The 21,038-nt window shown below is 47.4% G+C and overlaps 1 pseudogene; it reads left to right on the forward strand.

The window, feature by feature from the left end:
- Positions 1-20,399, forward strand: part of LOC141051637 (cytochrome P450 2C23-like) — a 58,362-nt pseudogene extending 37,963 nt beyond the window's left edge.
- The last annotated feature ends 639 nt before the right edge of the window (positions 20,400-21,038 follow it).

Below are 21,038 nucleotides of genomic sequence, written 5' to 3' on the forward strand. Positions count from 1 at the left end.
GCACTCCATGTCAGATTCATGTTGGCCTGGGTAATTCACAATTTGACTTGGTATGGTATGGTATGGTATGTGAAAACAGCTCCATGGAGTAATCTGTAGTGTGGCCTGCCGCATCCTTCTATTTTGGTAGGGGTGAAGGACACAAGGAAAGGTGTGGTTCATGACCATGAGCCTCCAATGACGACTCAGTGCTTTTATTTTTTAAAACTTCAGAAAAGGAGGCGATAGAGCTGGAGGCTGAGTCAGCAATGTAAGCCAAAACTTGTTCCTGAAGCTCCGGCTTTAGAAGCGGTTTACCTACTCCCAGAAAAGGGAGCCTATGAGGCCTTGTGGAGCCAGACGATGATGCAGGCTCAACACTTCCTGCATTAGGTGCTATTTTGCTTTTGCCACTACCAGCAGATCCACCACCACCACCAACACCATCATTACCAGCTGGCAACCCTCGCCCACTTCCACGGCCTCTTCCACCACACTTCCTCATTTTTTGGGAAAATGTACCCAAAATAACACCAACTGTATGGTACTGTAAAACAAGGTACAAGGTGTATATAGTAGTGGGGAGTATTTGAATCTCCTTACACACTTCTGGATACAGAAGTATTCTCTCAGGCCCTGTGTATATTACACCACAATGTAACAGGCTGATATTGGATGGTGTAAAAAATCTCTATAGAGGACTGGGGAGAATTGGAATCTCTCTACAGACTTGAGGACACTGTTGTATTCTCTCAGGCCCTGTGTATATTACACCACAATGTAACAGGCTGATTTTGGATGGTGCAAAAAATGTCTATAGAGGACTGGGGAGATTTGGAATCTCTCTACAGACCTGAGGACACTGTTGTATTCTCTCAGGCCCTGTGTATGTTACACCTCAATGTAACAGGGTGATTTTGGATGGTGTAAAAAATGTCTATAGAGGACTGGGGAGATTTGGAATCTCTCTACAGACCTGAGGACACTGTTGTATTCTCTCAGGCCCTGTGTATGTTACACCTCAATGTAACAGGGTGATTTTGGATGGTGTAAAAAATGTCTATAGAGGACTGGGGAGAATTGGAATCTCTCTACAGACGTGAGGACACTGTTGTATTCTCTCAGGCCCAGTGTATATTACACCACAATGTAACAGGCTGATTTTGGATGGTGTAAAACATGTCTATAGAGGACTGGGGAGATTTGGAATCTCTCTACAGACGTGAGGACACTGTTGTATTCTCTGAGACCCTGTATATGTTACACCACAATGTAACAGGGTGATTTTGGATGGTGTAAAAAAAATGTCTATAGAGGACTGGGGAGATTTGGAATCTCTCTACAGACCTGAGGACACTGTTGTATTCTCTCAGGCCCTGTGTATGTTACACCTCAATGTAACAGAGTGATTTTGGATGGTATAATAAATGTCTATAGAGGACTGGGGAGCTTTGGATTGTCCCTAGAGATTTTAGCAAGCTGACAATCATGCTCTCAGTCCCAAATATGGCAGCAGGCAGCCTAATAAGCAGGACTGCTACACACAAAAGTGTGGAAAAATGAACGCTTGGTAGCTGGGCAAAAAAGAGGATGAAAAGTATTTTTGCTTTTAAAAAAGCAGTGTGAAAACAGCTGTGCAGCTATCAGGGAACCTTATAAGGCAGCCTAATAACCAACAGAGCTGATGCACCAAAATATAGCCTCCCCTTGCACTGCACAGTAACTGGTGTGTTGTACAGGCAAAATCGCTAGCAACAGAAGCAGTGTTTTTTTATCTTCTTCCCTGCCTAACGCTCTCCCTACAGAATCAGCAGCTCTCCATATTCTGAGATCAGCATAAGTAAGATGGCGGTCGGCGTGCACGCCCTTTTATACCCCCTGTGACGCCACACAAAGCAAGCCAATCACTTGCATGCCCTTCTCCAAGATGGCGGTGACCGCTGCCTATGTCATCACGTTGCCCACAGTGTCCGTTCTTCCTCATTGGCTGAAAAAGGGCGCTGAAGCATCATTTGAAACGCGACTTTGGCGCTTTGGTCGCCGACCTCGTGGCCGACCTCACGCTAAGGTCAGGTTTTGTTTCATGAAACCCAACTTTGACAAAAGTCGGCGACTTTTGAATTTTTTCGACCGGTTTCGCTTAACTCTACTAGACAGGAACTGTCCAAGGGACTTTATTGACTGCTTTCTTATAAAGATGGAGGAGGCGAGTTAATATACTCCATATCTACTGCTATTTTTCAGTAGAGGAAAATCTGCAGCAACAAGATCTGTAAATTTAACTTTTCAAATAGGGGCAATAAATACAAAAAGTGAAATACAAAATAAACCTTAGTACCTACAAAAATCTGGGGAATCTCAATTCTCCATCAAAGGTCTTTTGGGGTTGGGAGGAGGGAGATGCAGCTGCAGAATCTTTTCCTTTGCATGCTTGAGAGTTTCAATAATAGGTAGACATTTGATTGGTTTAGAGCACACTGCTCTGACATCACTCTAGGAAGATACAGACCAATCTATCCTGCTTAACTTCCTTCTCATTTGCATCCATTACCAAGAAAAGCATGCTGGCGAGTGGAAGGATGGAAGGAAAATGACAAATATTCAGGACTTTTTCCTATAGTTTTCTAACCACTTTCAGTCCTTGTTGAAAAGTTGAGTATCTTTAACAGCACTTTCTTTAATAATTTTGCCCCCTTATGGACAATAATTTAGATCACAACACATCTCATAGGTTATTCAGAAATAGGCATTTATGTCTTGGTGCATTTTGGATGGTCTGGAGAAAGAAATAACCAAATGTTTGCAACTCCCAGGAAAAAAATAATAAAAAAACAGAGTTTCATGAGGACAACTTACAGGGGGCGGTTATTGACCTGTTTTTTGCTCGGACGGAGACTACAAGTATGACCATGACGTATGCTATCCTGATTCTGTTCAAGTACTCTGAAATACAAGGTAAACTACCAATTCATATACAGTGAAACCTGTTTTAGATGAGCATGCAAGAGTATATCTCTATATTTAATCGTCTTATCATGTCTGTCTGTAAGCGAAATCCCGCGTCGATGATTGGTCACGGCCGGCCGGGCTCAACCAATCAGCGATGCGGGATTTCCGTGACAAACAGACAGACAGGTACTGTATGATAATGAGTATGGCGCCGGAGATTGCGACTACATACTTACATAATTACCTAACCGGAAGGAGCGTTGCCGCGGCGCTTCTCTTCTTACGGTGACCGGGGCAGGAGGCTGGGGGAGGAGTGTGGCACTGACGCCGGAGTACGCGCATGCGCATAGCGCTATCAGGCGCCATTTTCCTGAAGACACATTTGCAGTGTGTCTTCAGGAAAATGGCGCTGGACAGTGCGGTGTGGGCATGCGTGCACTCCGGCGCCAGTGCCACACTCCTCCCCCAGCCTCCGGCAGAACGGGACAGTGCTGGACCACAGCCAAGATGGGTGAGTATAAACGTTTTTTTTTTTTAATGTGTGCAGTTTCCTAGGGGTGAGGGGGACCATACATACCAGGTAAAGGGGGTGAGTGGTACCATGCATACCACGAAAGGGGGGGTACCATGGTATGCATGGTCCCCTCACCCCCCTTTTGTGGTATGCATGGTACCCCTCACCCCCCTTTCCTGGTATGCATGGTCCCGTCACCCCCCCTTTGCTGGTATGCATGGTCCCCTCACCCCCCTATCCTGGTATGCATGGTCCTCTCACCCCCCTATCCTGGTATGCATGGTCCACTCACCCCCCAATCCTGGTATGCATGGTACCCCTCATCCCCAATCCTGGTATGCATGGTACCCCTCACCCCCCCTATCCTGGTATGCATGGTCCCCTCACCCCCCAATCCTGGTATACATGATACCCCTCATCCCCAATCCTGGTATGCAAAGTATCCCTCACCCCCCTATCCTGGTATGCATGGTCCTCTCACCCCCCTATCCTGGTATGCATGGCCCTCTCACCCCCATTTCCTGGTATGCATGGTCCTCTCACCCCCCTATCCTGGTATGCAAGCTACCCCTCACCCCCTTATCCTGATATGCATGGTCCCCTCACCCCCAATCCTAATATGTATGGTTCTTCTCACCCCTATTAAACTGCACACATACAAAAAAAAATCATTTATACTCACCTTTCTTCCCTGTGCTCCAGTGCTGTCCCATTCTGCTGGAGGCTGGGGGAGGAGTACAGTGCCGGAGTACGCGCATGCCCATACAGGTATGCATTCAGTGTCTATGCGTACCGCAATCTCCAGCGCTATACACACTCCTCTTACCTGTAACCGCTGGATGACTTCTTCTGTCTGGAGCCAGACGCGCCTGCTTGCGCAGTCTATAAAGGCTTTGGACAGCGTTAAGCTTGTAGCATTATATTATAGATTATTTGGTCATTATAATTAATACTATTATTTTCATTCATTGCTATGTCTTATATGCTCTACATGCGGAGGAAGTTCACCGACAGCAATACTGGGACACTCAAGTGATGGGTGTCTCAATATGGAAACTGCTGGTGGTACCAGCCTCTTGCACGGTACCACCAGTGTAACACCATCGCACCACACACACAAACACACACACACTGTATACGTCGTACGGACCAAATAGACACAAACGCACACTGTATGTGCCGTATGCACCACACACACACACACACACACACTGTATACGCACCACACACAATGTATATGCCGTACGCAGCCCCTTGTGCAGTACCACCAGCGGAACACCGTCGCGAACACGCAACCGCCGGATCAGCTGAATGATTTACTGACAGTCGCCATCTAAGTACAGGAGGAGCACATGCGATGTGACTTCCACTATCTGTCTGCACAAAGATGGCGGCAGTCTGATTTACTGCACCTGTGTGAATTCTGCGCAGGAGCAGTGAATGATTCGGCTGATCCCAGCAGCAGATGAGCGTCGTGTCTACAGCCAAAGGCAGCCAGTCACATTAAAGGGGTTTTCCCACAAATGAAAGTTCATTTTAAAAATTCATTTTCTGAGGTAAAATATTTCACTGACTGTTTTTAAACAATATTTTACCTCACAAAATGTATCCTCTGCGATCTCCTGCTGTAATATCAGTATTGTCTTTTGCTTCCTCCCATGCCCAGGAGCTGTGGTATGTTCTGTACACGGTCAGACACAGACAATTTTTTTTCATGTTAATAAAATGTTGCCTACCTTCTTTTGCTTTCATTCTAACACAGGGGGAGGGGTGAGTTAGGAAAGTGGACTCAAAGGGGGGAGATAGCTCAAATGAGAAAACACATGAGGGAAGAAGACAGCATGGTGGTGGAGAAAGAGAGAGAAAACAAGGGGGAGAGCACATGGGGTACACAGGTCAAAGAAGAGATCACATGAAAGGAGAAGACAGCAGATGGAGAGAGAGAAAGAGCACAGGGGTGAGAGAGACAGAGCACAGGGGGAGACAGCTCAACCGGGACAGCACATGAGGGGAGAACACAGCACAGGAAGAAAAGAGACAGCAGTCAAGGGGGATAGCACATGGAGTAGACAGGTCAAAGGACAGAGCACAGACGGTAGAAGTCTGCACATGGGGAATGAGAGTGAATAGGTGTTTGTGTAATAAGGTGCAGGAGGAATATATGTCACCACGGAGCTGGCAGACCAACAGTAAAAGGGGAGATTTATTTACAGGGAGTAATACTGGTAAACATATAATAAAACAGAGAAAATGCTTTAAAAGGTAATATCAGAAATTGGAGAAATAACAGAGGTGCAAAACAACAGAAAGTTATTCTCTTAAGGGGAAGAAACTTATCAGTTCCTGGAGATCTTGATTGCAGAGATCACTCTTCTCCCACGTAGGCACCAAGGCACAAGGGGTGCTTGATGTCCTCTGTATCTGGGGTCCTAGGTATAGTCCAACTGGCGTATGGGGGGGTTAACGGGGGAGCCCAAGGGGTATGCAGATGGCGGTATCCCCCTGTATTCAAGGTCCTTCCCTCTGCTGCGGCAGCGGCGTTCCCTCACCAGGGTCAGGGGCTCTGCCTGGAACAGTCTCTCTTGGCAGGTCAGTGTCACGTTACGGTATGTTCCTTGGTCACAGGGAAGCGTCTCAGGGTAAGGCAGGGTCTCACTGCAGGGGAGCGTCTTGTCAAGGCATGCGGTCAGTTGGTGTGACAAAGTCTCTACCAGGAGGGGAGCGACCAGCCCTCCAAGAGGTGCAGTGACAGGCTTCTCATACTCAGTCTCATGCCCAATGCTGACTGCCTGTGTCTGCGGTCCCTCAGTGTTCAGTCACTGCACCCATCTCCTCTCCTCTCCTGTGTCAGCGTCCTCTCTACTCCCATCCCTGCGCTGCTCTGCTGAAAGCGCGTGCAATTCTCCCGCTCTCAGTCCTGCCCTCTTCCTGTTCCTGGTTCTAGTCCAGTTCCCTAAAGCATCCCCCGGGGAACCTAATGCCCTGCTCGATGGTTCCGAGCACGGAACTAGGAAGGCAACTCCCCCTCGGCTCCTTCGGTGGTTCACCCCCTTACATTCCCCCTCTCTGTGAGCTCGCCATTCCACGGGCGAGAGTTTCTGGAGTGTTTGCTGACAATCGTCCAGACTTCGTACAATTTGCTGCCAGATGAATTCGTCCTGATTGTAGCATCTGGGGGGCTCACCTGCCATTGATCGTTCAGAACATCTCTTATCAGTGGAGGTTGTGGAATCAGCCACCGGGAAAGTGGAAGTTGGAGCCTAAACAGTTACTTCCGTCGTTTTAGGCACCAGCCCAGTTTCCGGGTCTCCCTGAAGGAGTAGAGTGTCTCCGTCTTCTTCGTCCTCAGGAATGAACATGGGTTCAGCCACCGGGGGCGCCGGGACAGATGTCACGACTGGAGGATCTTGAGACAAACAAGGACACAGCATATTACGATGTAATGTACGAGTGGGGAGTTCTTCACCTGTTTCAGGCTGATCTTCGTAGATGGGTCCCCGCCTACTGAGCCGTCACTTCACCCTACACAGGCTCTTCTCCCACCGACACTCCAATTTGCTGTTAGGGCGCTTCTCTCTGACTAAGACTCGATCCCCTGGTTGTAGGGCTGTCCCCTTCTGGGGAGGGACCTGCTGTTGTTCCAACCCTCGGAGCCGGTTCTGCACCAACCGTTGAATGGTCCGTAGCCGGCGATGATTTTCTTGAACCCAGGAGTACACTCCCATCCGCGGGTAGTCCTCCTCGGGCTCTAATGCCAATTCAGCCAGTCCCTTCCTGGGTTGGCCGAAGAACAGTGAATAGGGCATGAACCCTGTGGTACTGTGTTGACGGTTATTGTATGCCGACACCAATTCGGGGACGGACTCAGTCCAGCACGCTTTCTGATCTTCTTCAAGTGTCCTCAGCATTTGGATCAAGGTGTGGTTGAATCTCTCACAAGCTCCGTTCCCCTGTGGATGGTAAGGGGTGGTTCAAGACTTACCGACTTTGTACAAGTGATGCAACTCTCCCATCACCTTTCCCAGGAAGCAGGCTCCTTGATCCGAATGGATTAGCTTGGGACACCTGTATACTTGAATGAAATGTTTACAGATAGCATAGGCCACAGATTCGGCAGTCTGGTCCCGAGTAGTGGTCGATCATCACCAGGCAATGTTCATAGCCCTGGTGTGCTGGGCCAATCGTCAAGTAGTCTATGGCCAGTAACTCCATGGATGCAGAGGACCTCACCATTTCTGTAGGGGCTCGCTGTTCCGGCGGCTTAACTAGTTCACAATTTCGGCACTGCTGACATACTTTCTCCACGACGGTCCTCATGTGGGGATGATAGAACAACCGTTGCAGCCACTGAAATGTTTTTTCCGTCCCGAAGTGTGTCCCCTTCTCATGTGCTTCCTTAGCCACCTGTTCTACCAGGGACGAGGGGATGATCGTTTGTCAAAAGAAGCTCAGTTCAGATTGTAGGTACACTTTCCTGTACAAGATTCCATCCCGTAACTGTAGTCGCTCCCACTGGCGCAACATTTTCAACATCTCAGGGGCATGGCTGCCCAATCACTCTGGCCGGGCACCTGTTCGGTTACGAGCCACCACCTCAGCTGGGCTATCTCTCCATCTTCTTGCTGTATCAGGACCCACTCTTCATAGGGTTGTTCCAACAAATTCTCGGGTGAACTTCCTTGAACTGTCTCCTGCGTCGCTGCCACCATCCTGGCAGTTCCTCCAAATTCTGGAACTTCTATAGCCTCCAACTCTTGATCCCAGCTGGGCGCTGGCGGGCGGTACTCTACTCGCGAAAGGGCATCCGCATGAGTATTCTCCACTCCTCTCCTGTAGGAGATCCTGTACCGGAATTTTGCCATTCATGCTACCCAATGTTGTTCTAAGGCCACTACCTTTGCTATTTCGAGGTGGGCCAATGGATTGTTATCCGTGCGAACGTGGACTTCCGAGCCGGCCAAATACTCTCAAAATTTTCAGTCATCGCCCACACCAGCGCCAACAACTCCAGCTTGAGTGAGCTGTAATTTTCCGGATTTCTTTCTGAATCATGTAAGGAGCGACTGGCATATGTGATGACACGCTCCTTCCCGTTCTGCAACTGTGAGAGTACTGCCCCGAGTCCTTGTAGACTTCCGTCAGTCTGCAAGATGAATGGCTGCATGAAATCAGCGTAGGCCAACACCGGGGCCTCAGTCAGGGTCTTCTTCAGGGCCTGGAATGCCTTCTCCTGTTGCTCTCCCCAGTGTATGTTCCTGTTCTTCGCACATGAGGGTACTCCTTTCAGCAGTTCCAGGAGGGGGTTTGCGATGCGGGTAAAATCCTTCACAAAGCGCCGGAAGTATCCTGTGAGTCCCAGGAACGCTCGTACATCCTTCACTGTTTTTGGGGTCGGCCACTCCTGCACCGCAGCGATCTTCTCCTGTGAGGGCTTCATTCCCTCGGCGGAGACCACATGCCCCAGATAGTCAATTTGTGTTCGGAAGAGGTGGCACTTCTGGGGTTTCACCTTCAAACCAAATTTTTGTAGCTGACTCAGAACTTGCTCCAGTCTCCGGAGATGTTCTTCAACGGTGGGAGCAAAGATGATTATATCGTCCAGGTAAATCAGGGTGGCTTCGAAGTTCAGGTCCCCCAGACACCGCTCCATGAGACGCTGAAATGTTCCCGGGGCGTTGGCCAGCCCGAAGGGCATGCGGTCGAACTCAAATAGTCCCATTGGGAGAATGAAGGCCGTCTTGGCTCGGTCTTGTTCAGACATGGGTACTTGCCAGTACCCGCTGGCCAGGTCCAGTGTGGAAAAATATCGGGTATTTCCCAGTGCTGACAGGGACTCCTCTATCCGTGGTAGTGGATATGAATCTCGCACTGTGCAAGCGTTGAGCCGGCGGCAATCCACACAGAAATGTAGAGTTCCATCTTTTTTCCGCACCAAGACGATGGGTGCAACCCACAAGCTCTGACTCTCACGGATCACTACCTTCTTCAGTATCTGTGACAGCATTCCCTTGACCTCATGATACATTTGTGGGGGTATCTGGCGATATCTCTCCCGTATCGGTGGCGCGTCCCCAGTTGGGTATATCATGGGTAATGGCTGTCGTGCGCACAAAAACATCGTCATCCTTTGCGAACATCTCCTGGTACTTCCCCAGCAAGGCCTCCACCTGGGGAACCTGATGAGAGGGCATTTCTGAGAGTTCTGCCCACATTTGCTCTAGTATCCGTCAGCCTTCTTGAAACACCCGGGGATCTGGGGCGACCTCTGCTTTCACCGTCACCAACCATGGGTCTTCCGCTTTGGCAGTCAACTGCTCTGTTTCGGAGGGCACCAGCTCGTCTGGTACGCCTAGAATGTGGGCCAATTCTGCTCTGGGAGCCAGGGTCACATCAGTCTCTCCCAAGTTCACACAGCACACGAGGAAGCTGCTGTTTTGCACAGTGGCGAGGGTCCGTGCGACTTGTATCCCTGACGGCAATTGGTCAGCTGGGCTAGGCTCCACCTGCACCTCTGCTCCTTCTAGTGGGACTCCTGCTCGCACAGGCAGGGGAAGCATGGCCTGTCCAGGGGTAGCAGTCGGTTCACAGAAGCAGGGATGATGACTTTGCCTAGTTCTTTTCCACCGCTGCAGATTTCCCAGACCCGTGCTGCCTGGATCAGTTGTTGAAAGACCTTCTTCTGTGGGGTCTGATCACTCCACTGTCATAAGAATTGATCTGGGGTCTCATTGAGTAGTAGGCTTCCGAGGTCTTTAAGCACGTTCATGCCCAGGGTTACAGTATGATCCCGAGTGGCTTCTCCATCTACCTATACTACTCCTTTTCTCCCCACATCTTCTCCACAGACTTCTACGTTCAGCCACACCACCCCTGTGACCGGCATGTGTAGGTGATTGGCTGCCGTAAGTTTAATGACTGGGCCCCACTCAGGCCGCAGCGCTTCTGTGAAGTGTCTATGGAAAAAATTTTCGGGCATGGTTGTCACTTGTGAACCGGTATCTACCAGGCATCACACAGCTCTCCAGCTGATTTCGGCCCAGACCAAGAGGCACATGGAGACAAGGCTGGTGGAACTATTTTCACTCTTCCTCTGTTCTTCTCGCTCCGGGAGGTGTCCCTCGCGCTCGGAGCCCCCTAGTTTAACGGGAGCCGCGGGGATGGTCGGCTCCGCTGGGGACACCACCGGGCAATATAACCGGGCTCTCCACAAGTATAGCATGTGAGAGGGTGTCTTCACGGGGTAGCTTCTCTGAGGATGGGTCCGATGAGGAAGGAAGGAGTGCTGCAGCTGCCTCAGTGATCTGAGCTAGCTGGCACGGGAAAGAGACAAGAAGGAGATAGATGTAGAACTGCAACCTAAGCTTCCATAAGAGAGAAGGAACAGCGTGGAATGAAGGAGTAGGCGAACAGAGATTAGTTGTGGGTTGGAAGAGGAACTGTTATGAGCTCATTTTCGGGTTTGCCTCTGGCTTCTGGTGAGGGTTATGGAGCTGGCTGTGCTGACAGAGGAGTAGTAAGTTCTCTATCTGGACTCCCTCTGTTGGTGAAGGGAGGTAATGAAGCTGATCTAAATGGCAGAGACCGGCCACCTGAGGAAGAGGACTGCGATTGGACATCAGGAGTTTCTGATTGGATTTAAGGCAGCCGACTCCCTAGTTTCTTGCTGGTGATTTTTCCTGACTGTGGCTCCTGGTTTCCAGTTTGGTTCCTGCCTTCCTAAAGCTAAGTTATCTCTGCTATTGTTCATATGAGTTTTTGTCTGGTTTACTTAGTTTTTGTGTTCAGCCAGCCCTGGCTGGGACTGGGCTGAATCTCCATTTTTTACCTGATCAGTTGATCTCTTTTTCTCTGTCTTCAGAATATACCTGAGTGCTGATATAGTGATTTGAAGTCTAGCGACTTCAGGGCCTTTTTCTCTCAGACGTGTTGGACATTCTTTTTGGCAGGGTTTTTTGCGTGATTGCAGACAGCAGCTTTTCTTTCCTGTCCTTTCTAGTTAGCGAGGGCCCCATCGTTTCTACCTGTGTCTGTGTTTTCATCTTGTTTCACCGTCAATACATGTTGGGGGCTGTCTATTGCTTTGGGGTCTGCTCTGGGGCAAGCTAGATTTTCCCTTTCTTTCTTTAGGCTTATTTAGTTCTCCGGCCGTGACAAGGCGTCTGGGACCACCGTGGGCACGCTCCACGGCTACTGCTGGCTGTAGTGGATGGGATCTGGGGTCTGCAATCCGCTAGTTGCCAACCTCTCCAGTTTTCAGGGCTTATCTTGCTTTTTGTTTTTTCCTCCTCGGTGACTCATTCATAACAGAATCACCAGCCATACCGCAGATTCTAGGGTACTCAAAAGCAGGAGATATTTGTAAAAAAAAAAAAAAGTGTCAGAATTTTTTTTTATATGTATATTTTCTCCTCTTTTTCTCTGGGGCCGTAGGAGGATTCTTTTTTTTTTTCTTTTTCTCCTTGATGGAGATTAAGCAATTGTCTGATCGTGTGGAGCAGCTCGCTGCTGAAGTGCGGGGAATTTCCGCCTATCTCACTCATTCACATGCTGTTGAACCAAGGATCCCTGCTCCTGATGTGTTTTCTGGGGATCAGTCTAAATTTTTTAATTTTAAGAATAATTGTAAATTATTTCTTGCCTTGAAGCCTAACTCATCCGGGAGCTCTGCGCAGCAGGTTAAAATTGTCATCTCCTTGCTGCGCGGCGATCCCCAGGATTGGGCGTTTTCTTTGACACCTGAAGATCCTGTTTTGACTAATGTGGATGCATTTTTTCAAGCCTTGGGGTTGTTATATGATGAACCTAATGCTATTGATCAAACTGAGAGAGCCCTATTGGCATTGAACCAGGGTAAGGATCCTGCAGTTATAATACTGTCAGAAATTCCAAAAGTGGGCGGTCCTTACTACATGGAATGATAGTGCATTGGCAGCTCTCTTTTGGAATGGTTTGTCTGAGACTTTAAAAGATACTAAGGTGGGATTCCCTGTTCCCTCTGGTCTTGACGATTCTATGTCATTAGCCATTCAAGTTGATCGGCGTTTACGTGAACGCAAGACTACACGGGAGGCGCTGCCACATTTTGAACAGATGTCTGAACCTATGCAATGTGATGAAGTTTTGTCTAGGGTGCAACGTCAGGAGTTTAGAAGGCGTAATAAGCTGTGTTTTTTCTGTGGAGATGCCTCTCATGTTATTTCTGTCTGCCCTAAACGAGAGAAATGTTTTGCACACACATTTGCTGTGGGTGGTGTACAATTTAAGTTTCTTTTGGCAATTACTCTGATCTGCTCCTTATCCACATTTTCCGCGAAGGCTTTTGTGGATTCAAGAGCGGCCTTGAATCTAATGGACTTGGATTTTGCTAAATATTGTGGTTTTCCTATGACACCTCTGCGGACGCCTATTCCTTTGAGGGGTATTGATGCTACTCCTTTGGCGAAGAATAAACCTCAGTTTTGGACCCAGGTGATAATGCGGGTTGCGCCAGACCACCAAGAAAATTGCAGATTTTTGGTGTTGCATAATTTACATGATACCATTGTTTTGGGTTTTCCCTGGTTGCAAATCCATAATCTGGTTTTGGATTGGAAATCTGTGTCTGTGGTGAGTTGGGGTTGTCGGTGTGCTCTTGGTGACACTCCTGTTTTCTCCACCTTTCCCCAGTCGCATGATGTTCCTGACTATTTGGCTGATTTTTATCATGTATTTAGTGAGAGCAAGTCTGCGTCTTTGCCTCCTCATAGGAGTTATGACTGTGCAATTGAATTGAGACCTGGGTGTAAATTTCCCAAGGGTCGACTTTTCAATTTATCTGTACCCGAACACGAGGCTATGTGATCTTATATTAAGGAGTCGTTGGAGAAGGGTCATATTAGACCATCCTCTTTGCCCTTAGGTGCTGGGTTTTTTTTCGTGGCCAAGAAGGATGGTTCATTAAGGCCTTATATTGACTATCGCTCCCTCAACAAAATTACGGTTAAATTTCAGTATCCGTTACCCCTGATTTCTGATTTATTCTCCAGAGTTAAAGGTGCTTGCTGGTTTACTAAGCTTGACCTCAGTGGGGCGTATAATCTTATTCGCATCAAGCATGGGGATGAATGGAAGATGTCGTTTAATACTCCGGAGGGACATTTTGAGTACCTGGTGATGCCTTTTGGGCTCACTAATGCCCCTTCTGTCTTCCAATCTTTCATGAATGATATTTTCCGGGACTTTGTGGATAAGTTTTTGGTCATCTATCTGGATGATATTTTGATCTTTTCCAGGGATTGGGATTCTCATGTGGAACATGTTCGGACTGTGTTCCGGATTTTGAGGGAGAATTCCTTGTATGTTAAGGGATTGAAGTGCCTTTTTGGTGTACAGAGGATTTCATTCTTGGGATTTATTTTGTCTCTGTCAACTATTGAAATGGTCCCGGTCAAGGTACAGGCTATTTATGATTGGGTTCAACCCACTTCTTTGAAGGCTCTCCAGAAGTTTTTGGGTTTTGCTAATTTTTATCGTAAATTTATAGCTAATTTTTTTGGTATTGCTAAACCACTTACTGATTTAACTAAGAAGGGTGCTGATGTGCTGAATTGGTCTTCAGAGGCTGTTTCAGCCTTTCAGGAGCTGAAGCGGAGGTTCACTTCTGCTCCGGTTTTGCGGCAACCTGATGTCTCACTTCCTTTTCAGGTGGAGGTAGACACTTCAGAGATTGGTGCAGGAGCTGTTTTGTCCCAAAAAGATCCGGTGACGTCTAAAATGAATCCCTGTGCCTTCTTTTCCCGAAAGTTCTCCCCATCTGAACACAACTATGATGTGGGGAATCGGGAATTGTTAGCCATGAAATGGGCATTTGAGGAGTGGAGACATTGGTTGGAGGGAGCTAGACATCAAGTTGTGGTCCTCACTGACCACAAGAATTTGATTTACCTTGAGTCGGCCAAACGCTTGAACCCTAGACAGGCTAGGTGGGCCTTGTTTTTTACGCGTTTTGATTTTGTGGTCTCCTTTCTTCCAGGCACTAAGAATGTTAAGGCAGACGCCCTTTCTAGGAGTTTCTTTGCTGATTCTCCTATTGTGACCAAGCCTACTACCATCCTAGCTGAGGGGGTAGTTCTTTCTGCCATCTCGCCCGATTTGAGACTTGCTCTGGAATAATTCCAGGAGGACAAACCTGAGCGTTGTCCTATGGGAAAATTGTATGTTCCTGACCAGTGGAGGAAGAGAGTGATGTCTGAAGTTCATTGCTCCGCATTGGCTGGTCATCCAGGTATTTTTGGTACCAGAGATTTGGTGAGTCGGTCTTTTTGGTGGCCCGCCTTATCTCGTGATGTCAGGAATTTTGTGCAGTCCTGTGGGACTTGTTCCCGGTCTAAACCCTGTTCTCGCTCTAGTGGGTTGTTGATGCCCTTGCCGGTGCCTAACAGGCCATGAACCCATATTTCAATGGATTTTATTTCTGATCTTCCTGTCTCTCAGAGAATGACTGTTATCTGGGTGATTTGTGATAGATTCTCTAAGATGGTCCATCTTGTACCACTCCCAAAGTTGCCATCTTCCTCAGAGTTGGTACCCTTGTTTTTACAACATGTGGTTCGGTTGCATGGGATTCCTGAGAACATTGTATCGGACAGAGGAGTTCAGTTTGTTTCCAGATTCTGGAAAACCTTTTGTTCCAAGCTGGGAATTCAGTTGTCCTTCTCCTCTGCATTTCACTCTCTGACCAATGGGCAGACAGAGAGAACAAACCAGACTTTGGAGTCCTATTTGAGATGTTTTATATCTGCTGATCAGGATGATTGGGTTTCATTTTTGCCCTTGGCTGAATTCACTTTAAATAATAGAGCTACGAGGGGCGATCCAAAAGTAATGATAATCAATAATAAACACAATGAATCTAGTCAAAATTATTTTTTATTTTTCTACATAGTCTCCTAACAAGTCTATACATTTAGTCCATCTCTTTTCTAAACATAGAATTCCCTTCGAAAAAAATTCTTGATATTGACCCTCAAAAAACTCCCCAACAGAGGTTATCACGTCGCTAATGTCGTCAAATTTCTTGCCCCGGAGATGTTCCTTGAGCCGAGGAAAGAGAAAGAAGTCACTGGGGGCTAGATCTGGTGAATAGGGGGGGTGTTCCACCAGTTCAAAGCCCGCTTCTTCAATGGTAGCCATGGCAACTGCAGCTTTGTGAGCCGGTGCGTTATCTTGGTGAAACAGCACTCCAGCCCGCAGTTTGCCACGCCTTTTCTCCTTGATAGCCTCCCACAAGCTTCTTATTTGTTCTGCGTAGTAGGAGCCCATAATAGTGGCTCCCTTCTCCAAATAGTCCACCACAATAATTCCATCAGCGTCCCAAAAAACGGACGCCATAACCTTCCCTGCTGAGCTTAACACTTTGAATTTCTTCGGCGTCGGTTCGTCGACTCGTTTCCATGTCATCGATTGTTGTTTAGTTTCGGGATCAAAGTGGTGGATCCAGGTCTCATCCACGGTCAAAAAAACGTGACAAAAAATTCTCCTTGTCTGCTTGGAACTTTTCGAGATTTGCTATTGAAATGTCAACTCGTTTCTTCTTTTGCTCGTCGGATAACATTTTTGGCACCCAACGCGCGGAAACCTTTCTCTTATGCAATTCTTTTGCAAGGATTCTTTGAATACTGCCATATGAGATCCCTGTGACCTCAGCTACATGCCTGATAGTCACTCTTCGATCTGCCAACACAACTTCTTCAACTTTTTTCACGTTTTCTTCATTGAGGGACGTGGTTGGGAGTCCTTCGCGATGTTCATCTTCCGTCGATGTTCATCCCAGCTTAAATTCCTTGGCCCAGCGTGCAACTGCGGAATATGGAGGAGAAGAGCCCCCAATGTTTCCACCAAGTCGTTGTGTATGTCTTTGGTAGACATTTTTTTCAAGCAGAGGTATTTGATGACAGCTCTGAGCTCGTTTTATTTCCATTTTGATGTTCACTCCTTGACAGTTCGTATTCAAATGAATGTAGCTCCCGGGAATCGTGGCCTATTTAAGTGATTTTTTTTTCCTAGACTAGTGGGTACCTAAGAGAGAAGAAAACATTTTATTTTAATTTCTGTGTGCAATAGAAATAACCGATTATCATTATGTAGTTCTGCCACCTTGATGTCGCCCTTTTTCTGTAACTTTGGGTTTCATCCTCGATTTTCTTCAGGGCAAGTGGAATCTTCAGCCTGCCCAGGTGTTGACACTGTGGTAGAGAGAATGCAGCAGATTTGGGACCAAGTAGTGGATAAGTTGTCTCTCTCCCAGGAAAAGGCCCAGCGGTTTTCTAACTGGCATAGGACCATTGGTCCCCGGTTTAAAGTGGGTGATATGGTTTGGTTGTCATCAAAGAATATCTCTATGAAGGTGGCTTCTCCAAAGTTCAAGCCAAGATTTATTGGACCTTACAAGATTTTGGAGATTCTTAATCCGGTTTCTTTTCGATTGGCTCTTCCTGTTACGTTTAAGATCCATAACGTGTTTCATAAGTCGCTGATGAAGAGATATGTTGAGCCCGTAGTTCCTATGGCTGCACCTCCTGACCCTGTATTGGTTGAAGGTAATGTGGAATGTGAGGTAGAGAAAATACTGGATTGTCATCTGGCTAGACGGAGACTCCAGTATTTGGTCAAGTGGAAGGGTTATGGCCAGGAGGACAATTCTTGGGTCTCTGCGTCTGATATTCATGCCGATAGATTGGTTCGTGCTTTTCATTGGGCCCATCCCGATCGGCCCGGTGGCGTGGATAAGGGTTCGGTGACCCCTCCTCAAGGGGGGGGTACTGTTGTGATCTCATTTTCGGGTTTGCCTCTGGCTTCTGTTGAGGGTTATGGAGCTGGCTGTGCTGACAGAGGAGTAGTGAGTTCTCTATCTGGACTCCCTCTGTTGGTGAAGGGAGGTAATGAAGCTGATCTAAATGGCAGAGACTGGCCACCTGAGGAAAAGGACTGCAATTGGACATCAGGAGTTTCTGATTGGATTTAAGGCAGCCGACTCCCTAGTTTATTGCTGGTGATTTTTCCTGACTGTAGCTCCTGGTTTCCAGTTTGGTGCCTGCCTTCCTAAAGCTAAGTTTTGTCTGCTATTGTTCATATGAGTTTTTGTCTGGTTTACTTAGTTTTTGTGTTCAGCCATCCCTGGCTGGGACTGGGCTGAATCTCCATTTTGTCTCTGATCAGTTGATCTCTTTTTCTCTGTCTTCAGAATATACCTGAGTGCTGATATAGTGATTTGAAGTCTAGCGACTTCAGGGCCTTTTTCTATCAGACGTGTTGGACATTATTTTTGGCAGGGTTTTTTGCGTGATTGCAGACAGCAGCTTTTCTTTCCTGTCCTTTCTAGTTAGCGAGGGCCCCATCATTTGCTCAGCCTATCTTTCTACCTGTGTCTGTGTTTTCATCTTGTTTCACCGTCAATACATGTTGGGGGCTGTCTATTGCTTTGGGGTCTGCTCTGGGGCAGTTTATATTTTCCCTTTCTTTCTTTAGGCTTATTTAGTTCTCCGGCCGTGACAAGGCGTCTGGGACCACCGTGGGCACGCTCCACGGCTACTGCTGGTTGTTGTGGATGGGATCAGGGGTCTGCAATCCGCTAGTTGCCAACCTCTCCGGTTTTCTGGGCTTAGCTTTCTTTTTGTTTTTTCCTCCTCGGTGACTCATTCATAGCAAGGAACCCTGCCTATAGGTTCTCAGCGCAAGGCCGGGGCCCAGTCCCCGAGGTTGTATGGACACTTATGGTTCTGCAGCAGACACCGATGGAGTAGTTGGCTGTAAATGCACTACTCCCATCTAAGACTTGGGAAACAACAGCAACACGGATAGAGAGCCGGGATCCAAGAGGTCCCTGATCAGGCTACAGCTGTCTGTCATACAAGTAGAGTTGTTAGGAACATCTGACAGGAGGAACTTCAGAGAACCACGGTACTGGAGCTCTTCACACTAAAAGGTGCAATAGAGGATTAGTTCAGGAAAGGCACATGTTGGCGGAGTGTTGGAGAGGAGAACCCTGATTTGCCCGGGAGGTTGATTGAGTCTCTACCCCAGAGGACATGGCATGGAGGCAGGCACCAGTGTGTACCACGAACTGTGAGTAAAGCTTTGAAACTGCAAACCCTGATGTCCTCCATTCATTCGCCGCTAACACCTTCAGCACCGCTACATCTGGGTATCAAAATCCACCCCATTCTGTGCCTCTACTCATCCATTGCACCTACACTGCCCTGGGACCACAGCTCCACCTGTGGGGAGCTACACCATCTTTGCTGCACCACACCACCAGTCCCAGTGGATCTGCAAGCAGCGTTAGCTTACCATCTTACTTGCCAAACACCACGGGTGGCGTCACAAACTATTCATATAAACTACATTACAAACATCACCGCCATTGACATTGGGCGCCCAGGGCCACGGACCGGGTCACCGCTGCTGTGACACGCACAACCCCCCTGACACCGACCCGGTACCGAGTACCCCACAGCCCTGGGTGAGCGAGGGTGACCCACTTGGTCCGCTCTGTCCGTGTCTTCGTGTGACATCCTGCCGACTACGCCAAATGTAATAAGGTGCAGGAGGAATATATGTCACCAAGGAGAAGGCAGACCAACAGTAAAAGGGGAGGTTTATTTACAGAGAAAATGCTGTAAAAGGTAATATCAGAAATTGGAGAAATAATAGAGGTGCAAAACAACAGAAAGTTTTTCTCTTATGGGGAAGAAACTTATCAGTTCCGGGAGATCTTGATTGCAGAGATCACTCTTCTTCCACGTAGGCACCCAGGCACAAGGGGTGCTTGATGTCCTCTGTCTCTGGGGTCCTAGGTATACTCCAACTGGCGTATGGGGGGTTAACGGGGGAGCCCAAGGGGTATGCGGATGGCGGTATCCCCCTGTATTCCAGGTCCTTACCTCTTTGTGGCAGCGGCATTCCCTCACCAGAGTCAGGGGCTCTGCCTGGAATAGTCTCTCTTGGCAGGTCAGTGTCACGTTACAGTATGTTCCTTGGTCACAGGGAAGCGTCTCAGGGTAAGGCAGGGTCTCACTGCAGGAGAGTGTCTTGTCAAGACACGCGGTCTGTCGGTGTGACAAAGTCTCTACCAGGAGGGGAGCGACCAGCCCTCCATGCGGTGCAGTGACAGGCTTCTCATACTCAGTCTCCTGCTCGATGCTCACCGCCTGTGTTTGCGGTCCCTCAGTGTTCAGTCGCTGCACCCATCTCCTCTTCTGTGTCAGCGTCCTCTCTGCTCCCGTCCCTGCGCTGCTCTGCTGAAAGCGCACGCAATTCTCCCGCTCTCAGTCCTGCCCTCTTCCTGTTCCTGGTTCTAGTTCAGTTCCCTAAAGCATCCCCCGGGGAACCTAATGCCCTGCTCGATTGTTCGGGGCACTGAGCTAGGAAGGCAACTCCCCCTCGGCTCCTTCCCCTCAACGCTGCAAAGCCTGCCCCCATAGTGACATTACCGCCCTCCCGATGTTATTGCATCGGGCCTCCATCTAGTATACTCCATAAAGATCTTGTCTAATGGTGATGACCTCTTTTGCCCCAACTTTGCGATTACCCTTGTCTAGTCATACATTCTTCTACAGTGCCAGGTTCATCATAGGTGCTATGTATTCTGGCACATAAAGAAAGGTTACAAGTTGAGGACTTAATGGCATAAGGACAGGGTAACTCCTTTACCAGTGGACTGCCAGTTGTTTTGCGTTCCTGTTATATTCACTGCCGCTTTAGTGCAGTGTTCCTATAATTTACTAACTTAACTTGCAGAGAAGGTCCAAAGAGAGATCGACCATGTCATTGGCCAAATATTACATTCCAAAGGTCAGCCAAAATCATTCGAAAATATTTATTTTTTTCCCTTTAACTTGCTGGGTCATCTAATACATTTTTCAAACTCTTAGTGGATCAGATGGAAATAAAAGAAAAATGTCCAAATACTGTAATCTGAAGTTTAAATATAGATTTTTTTTTAATATAAAGTGAATTTACCTATTGCTTAAATTAGTTTTTTGAGGGTTAAATTACCGTAAATTTTTTCAGCCAATTTTTATTTTTATATGTCACAATTTGTATTTAAAATAAAAAATTAGAAATCTTGTAATTTTTGACACTGGCCTCTATTACTTTTTAAAACTTAACTTTCAGGAAATTCACATGCACATTAGCAGCAACAGACAGACTCAGACTATATCTAAAGCATCTAATGACTATGTGCAAAGAACATTGTGAAGGAAGAAGGAGCCAAGACATAATCTATTGTGATTAATGGATCCATCCTCTGTTATAAACCTTGTATGGAGGTGTGGCTCCTTATTGCAATCCTGCCTGTGATCATGAGCATGCGGAAAACTCTTCAGCAGAAAGTATGAGTCTAAAATAGCCCCAGTGGCCAGTGTGAAAATTGCAAAATGTATAATCTTGCATTTTTTAATAATATATGTGGCACAAAACCTAATTGAAACAATTGGCCATTTATTGATAACTTCATTGTACTTTATTTTGTAACATAATACCAATTCTGGATATATCCCCTTAAATGTGTTGTAGGCTTAAAATTATCCCTTTATAAATTGATCTTAGTAGAGTT

The sequence above is a fragment of the Dendrobates tinctorius genome, unplaced genomic scaffold (genome assembly GCF_039654945.1).
Source record: "Dendrobates tinctorius isolate UK_male_01 unplaced genomic scaffold, ASM3965494v1 ptg000158l, whole genome shotgun sequence".
In the NCBI taxonomy this organism is placed as follows: Eukaryota; Metazoa; Chordata; class Amphibia; order Anura; family Dendrobatidae; genus Dendrobates; species Dendrobates tinctorius.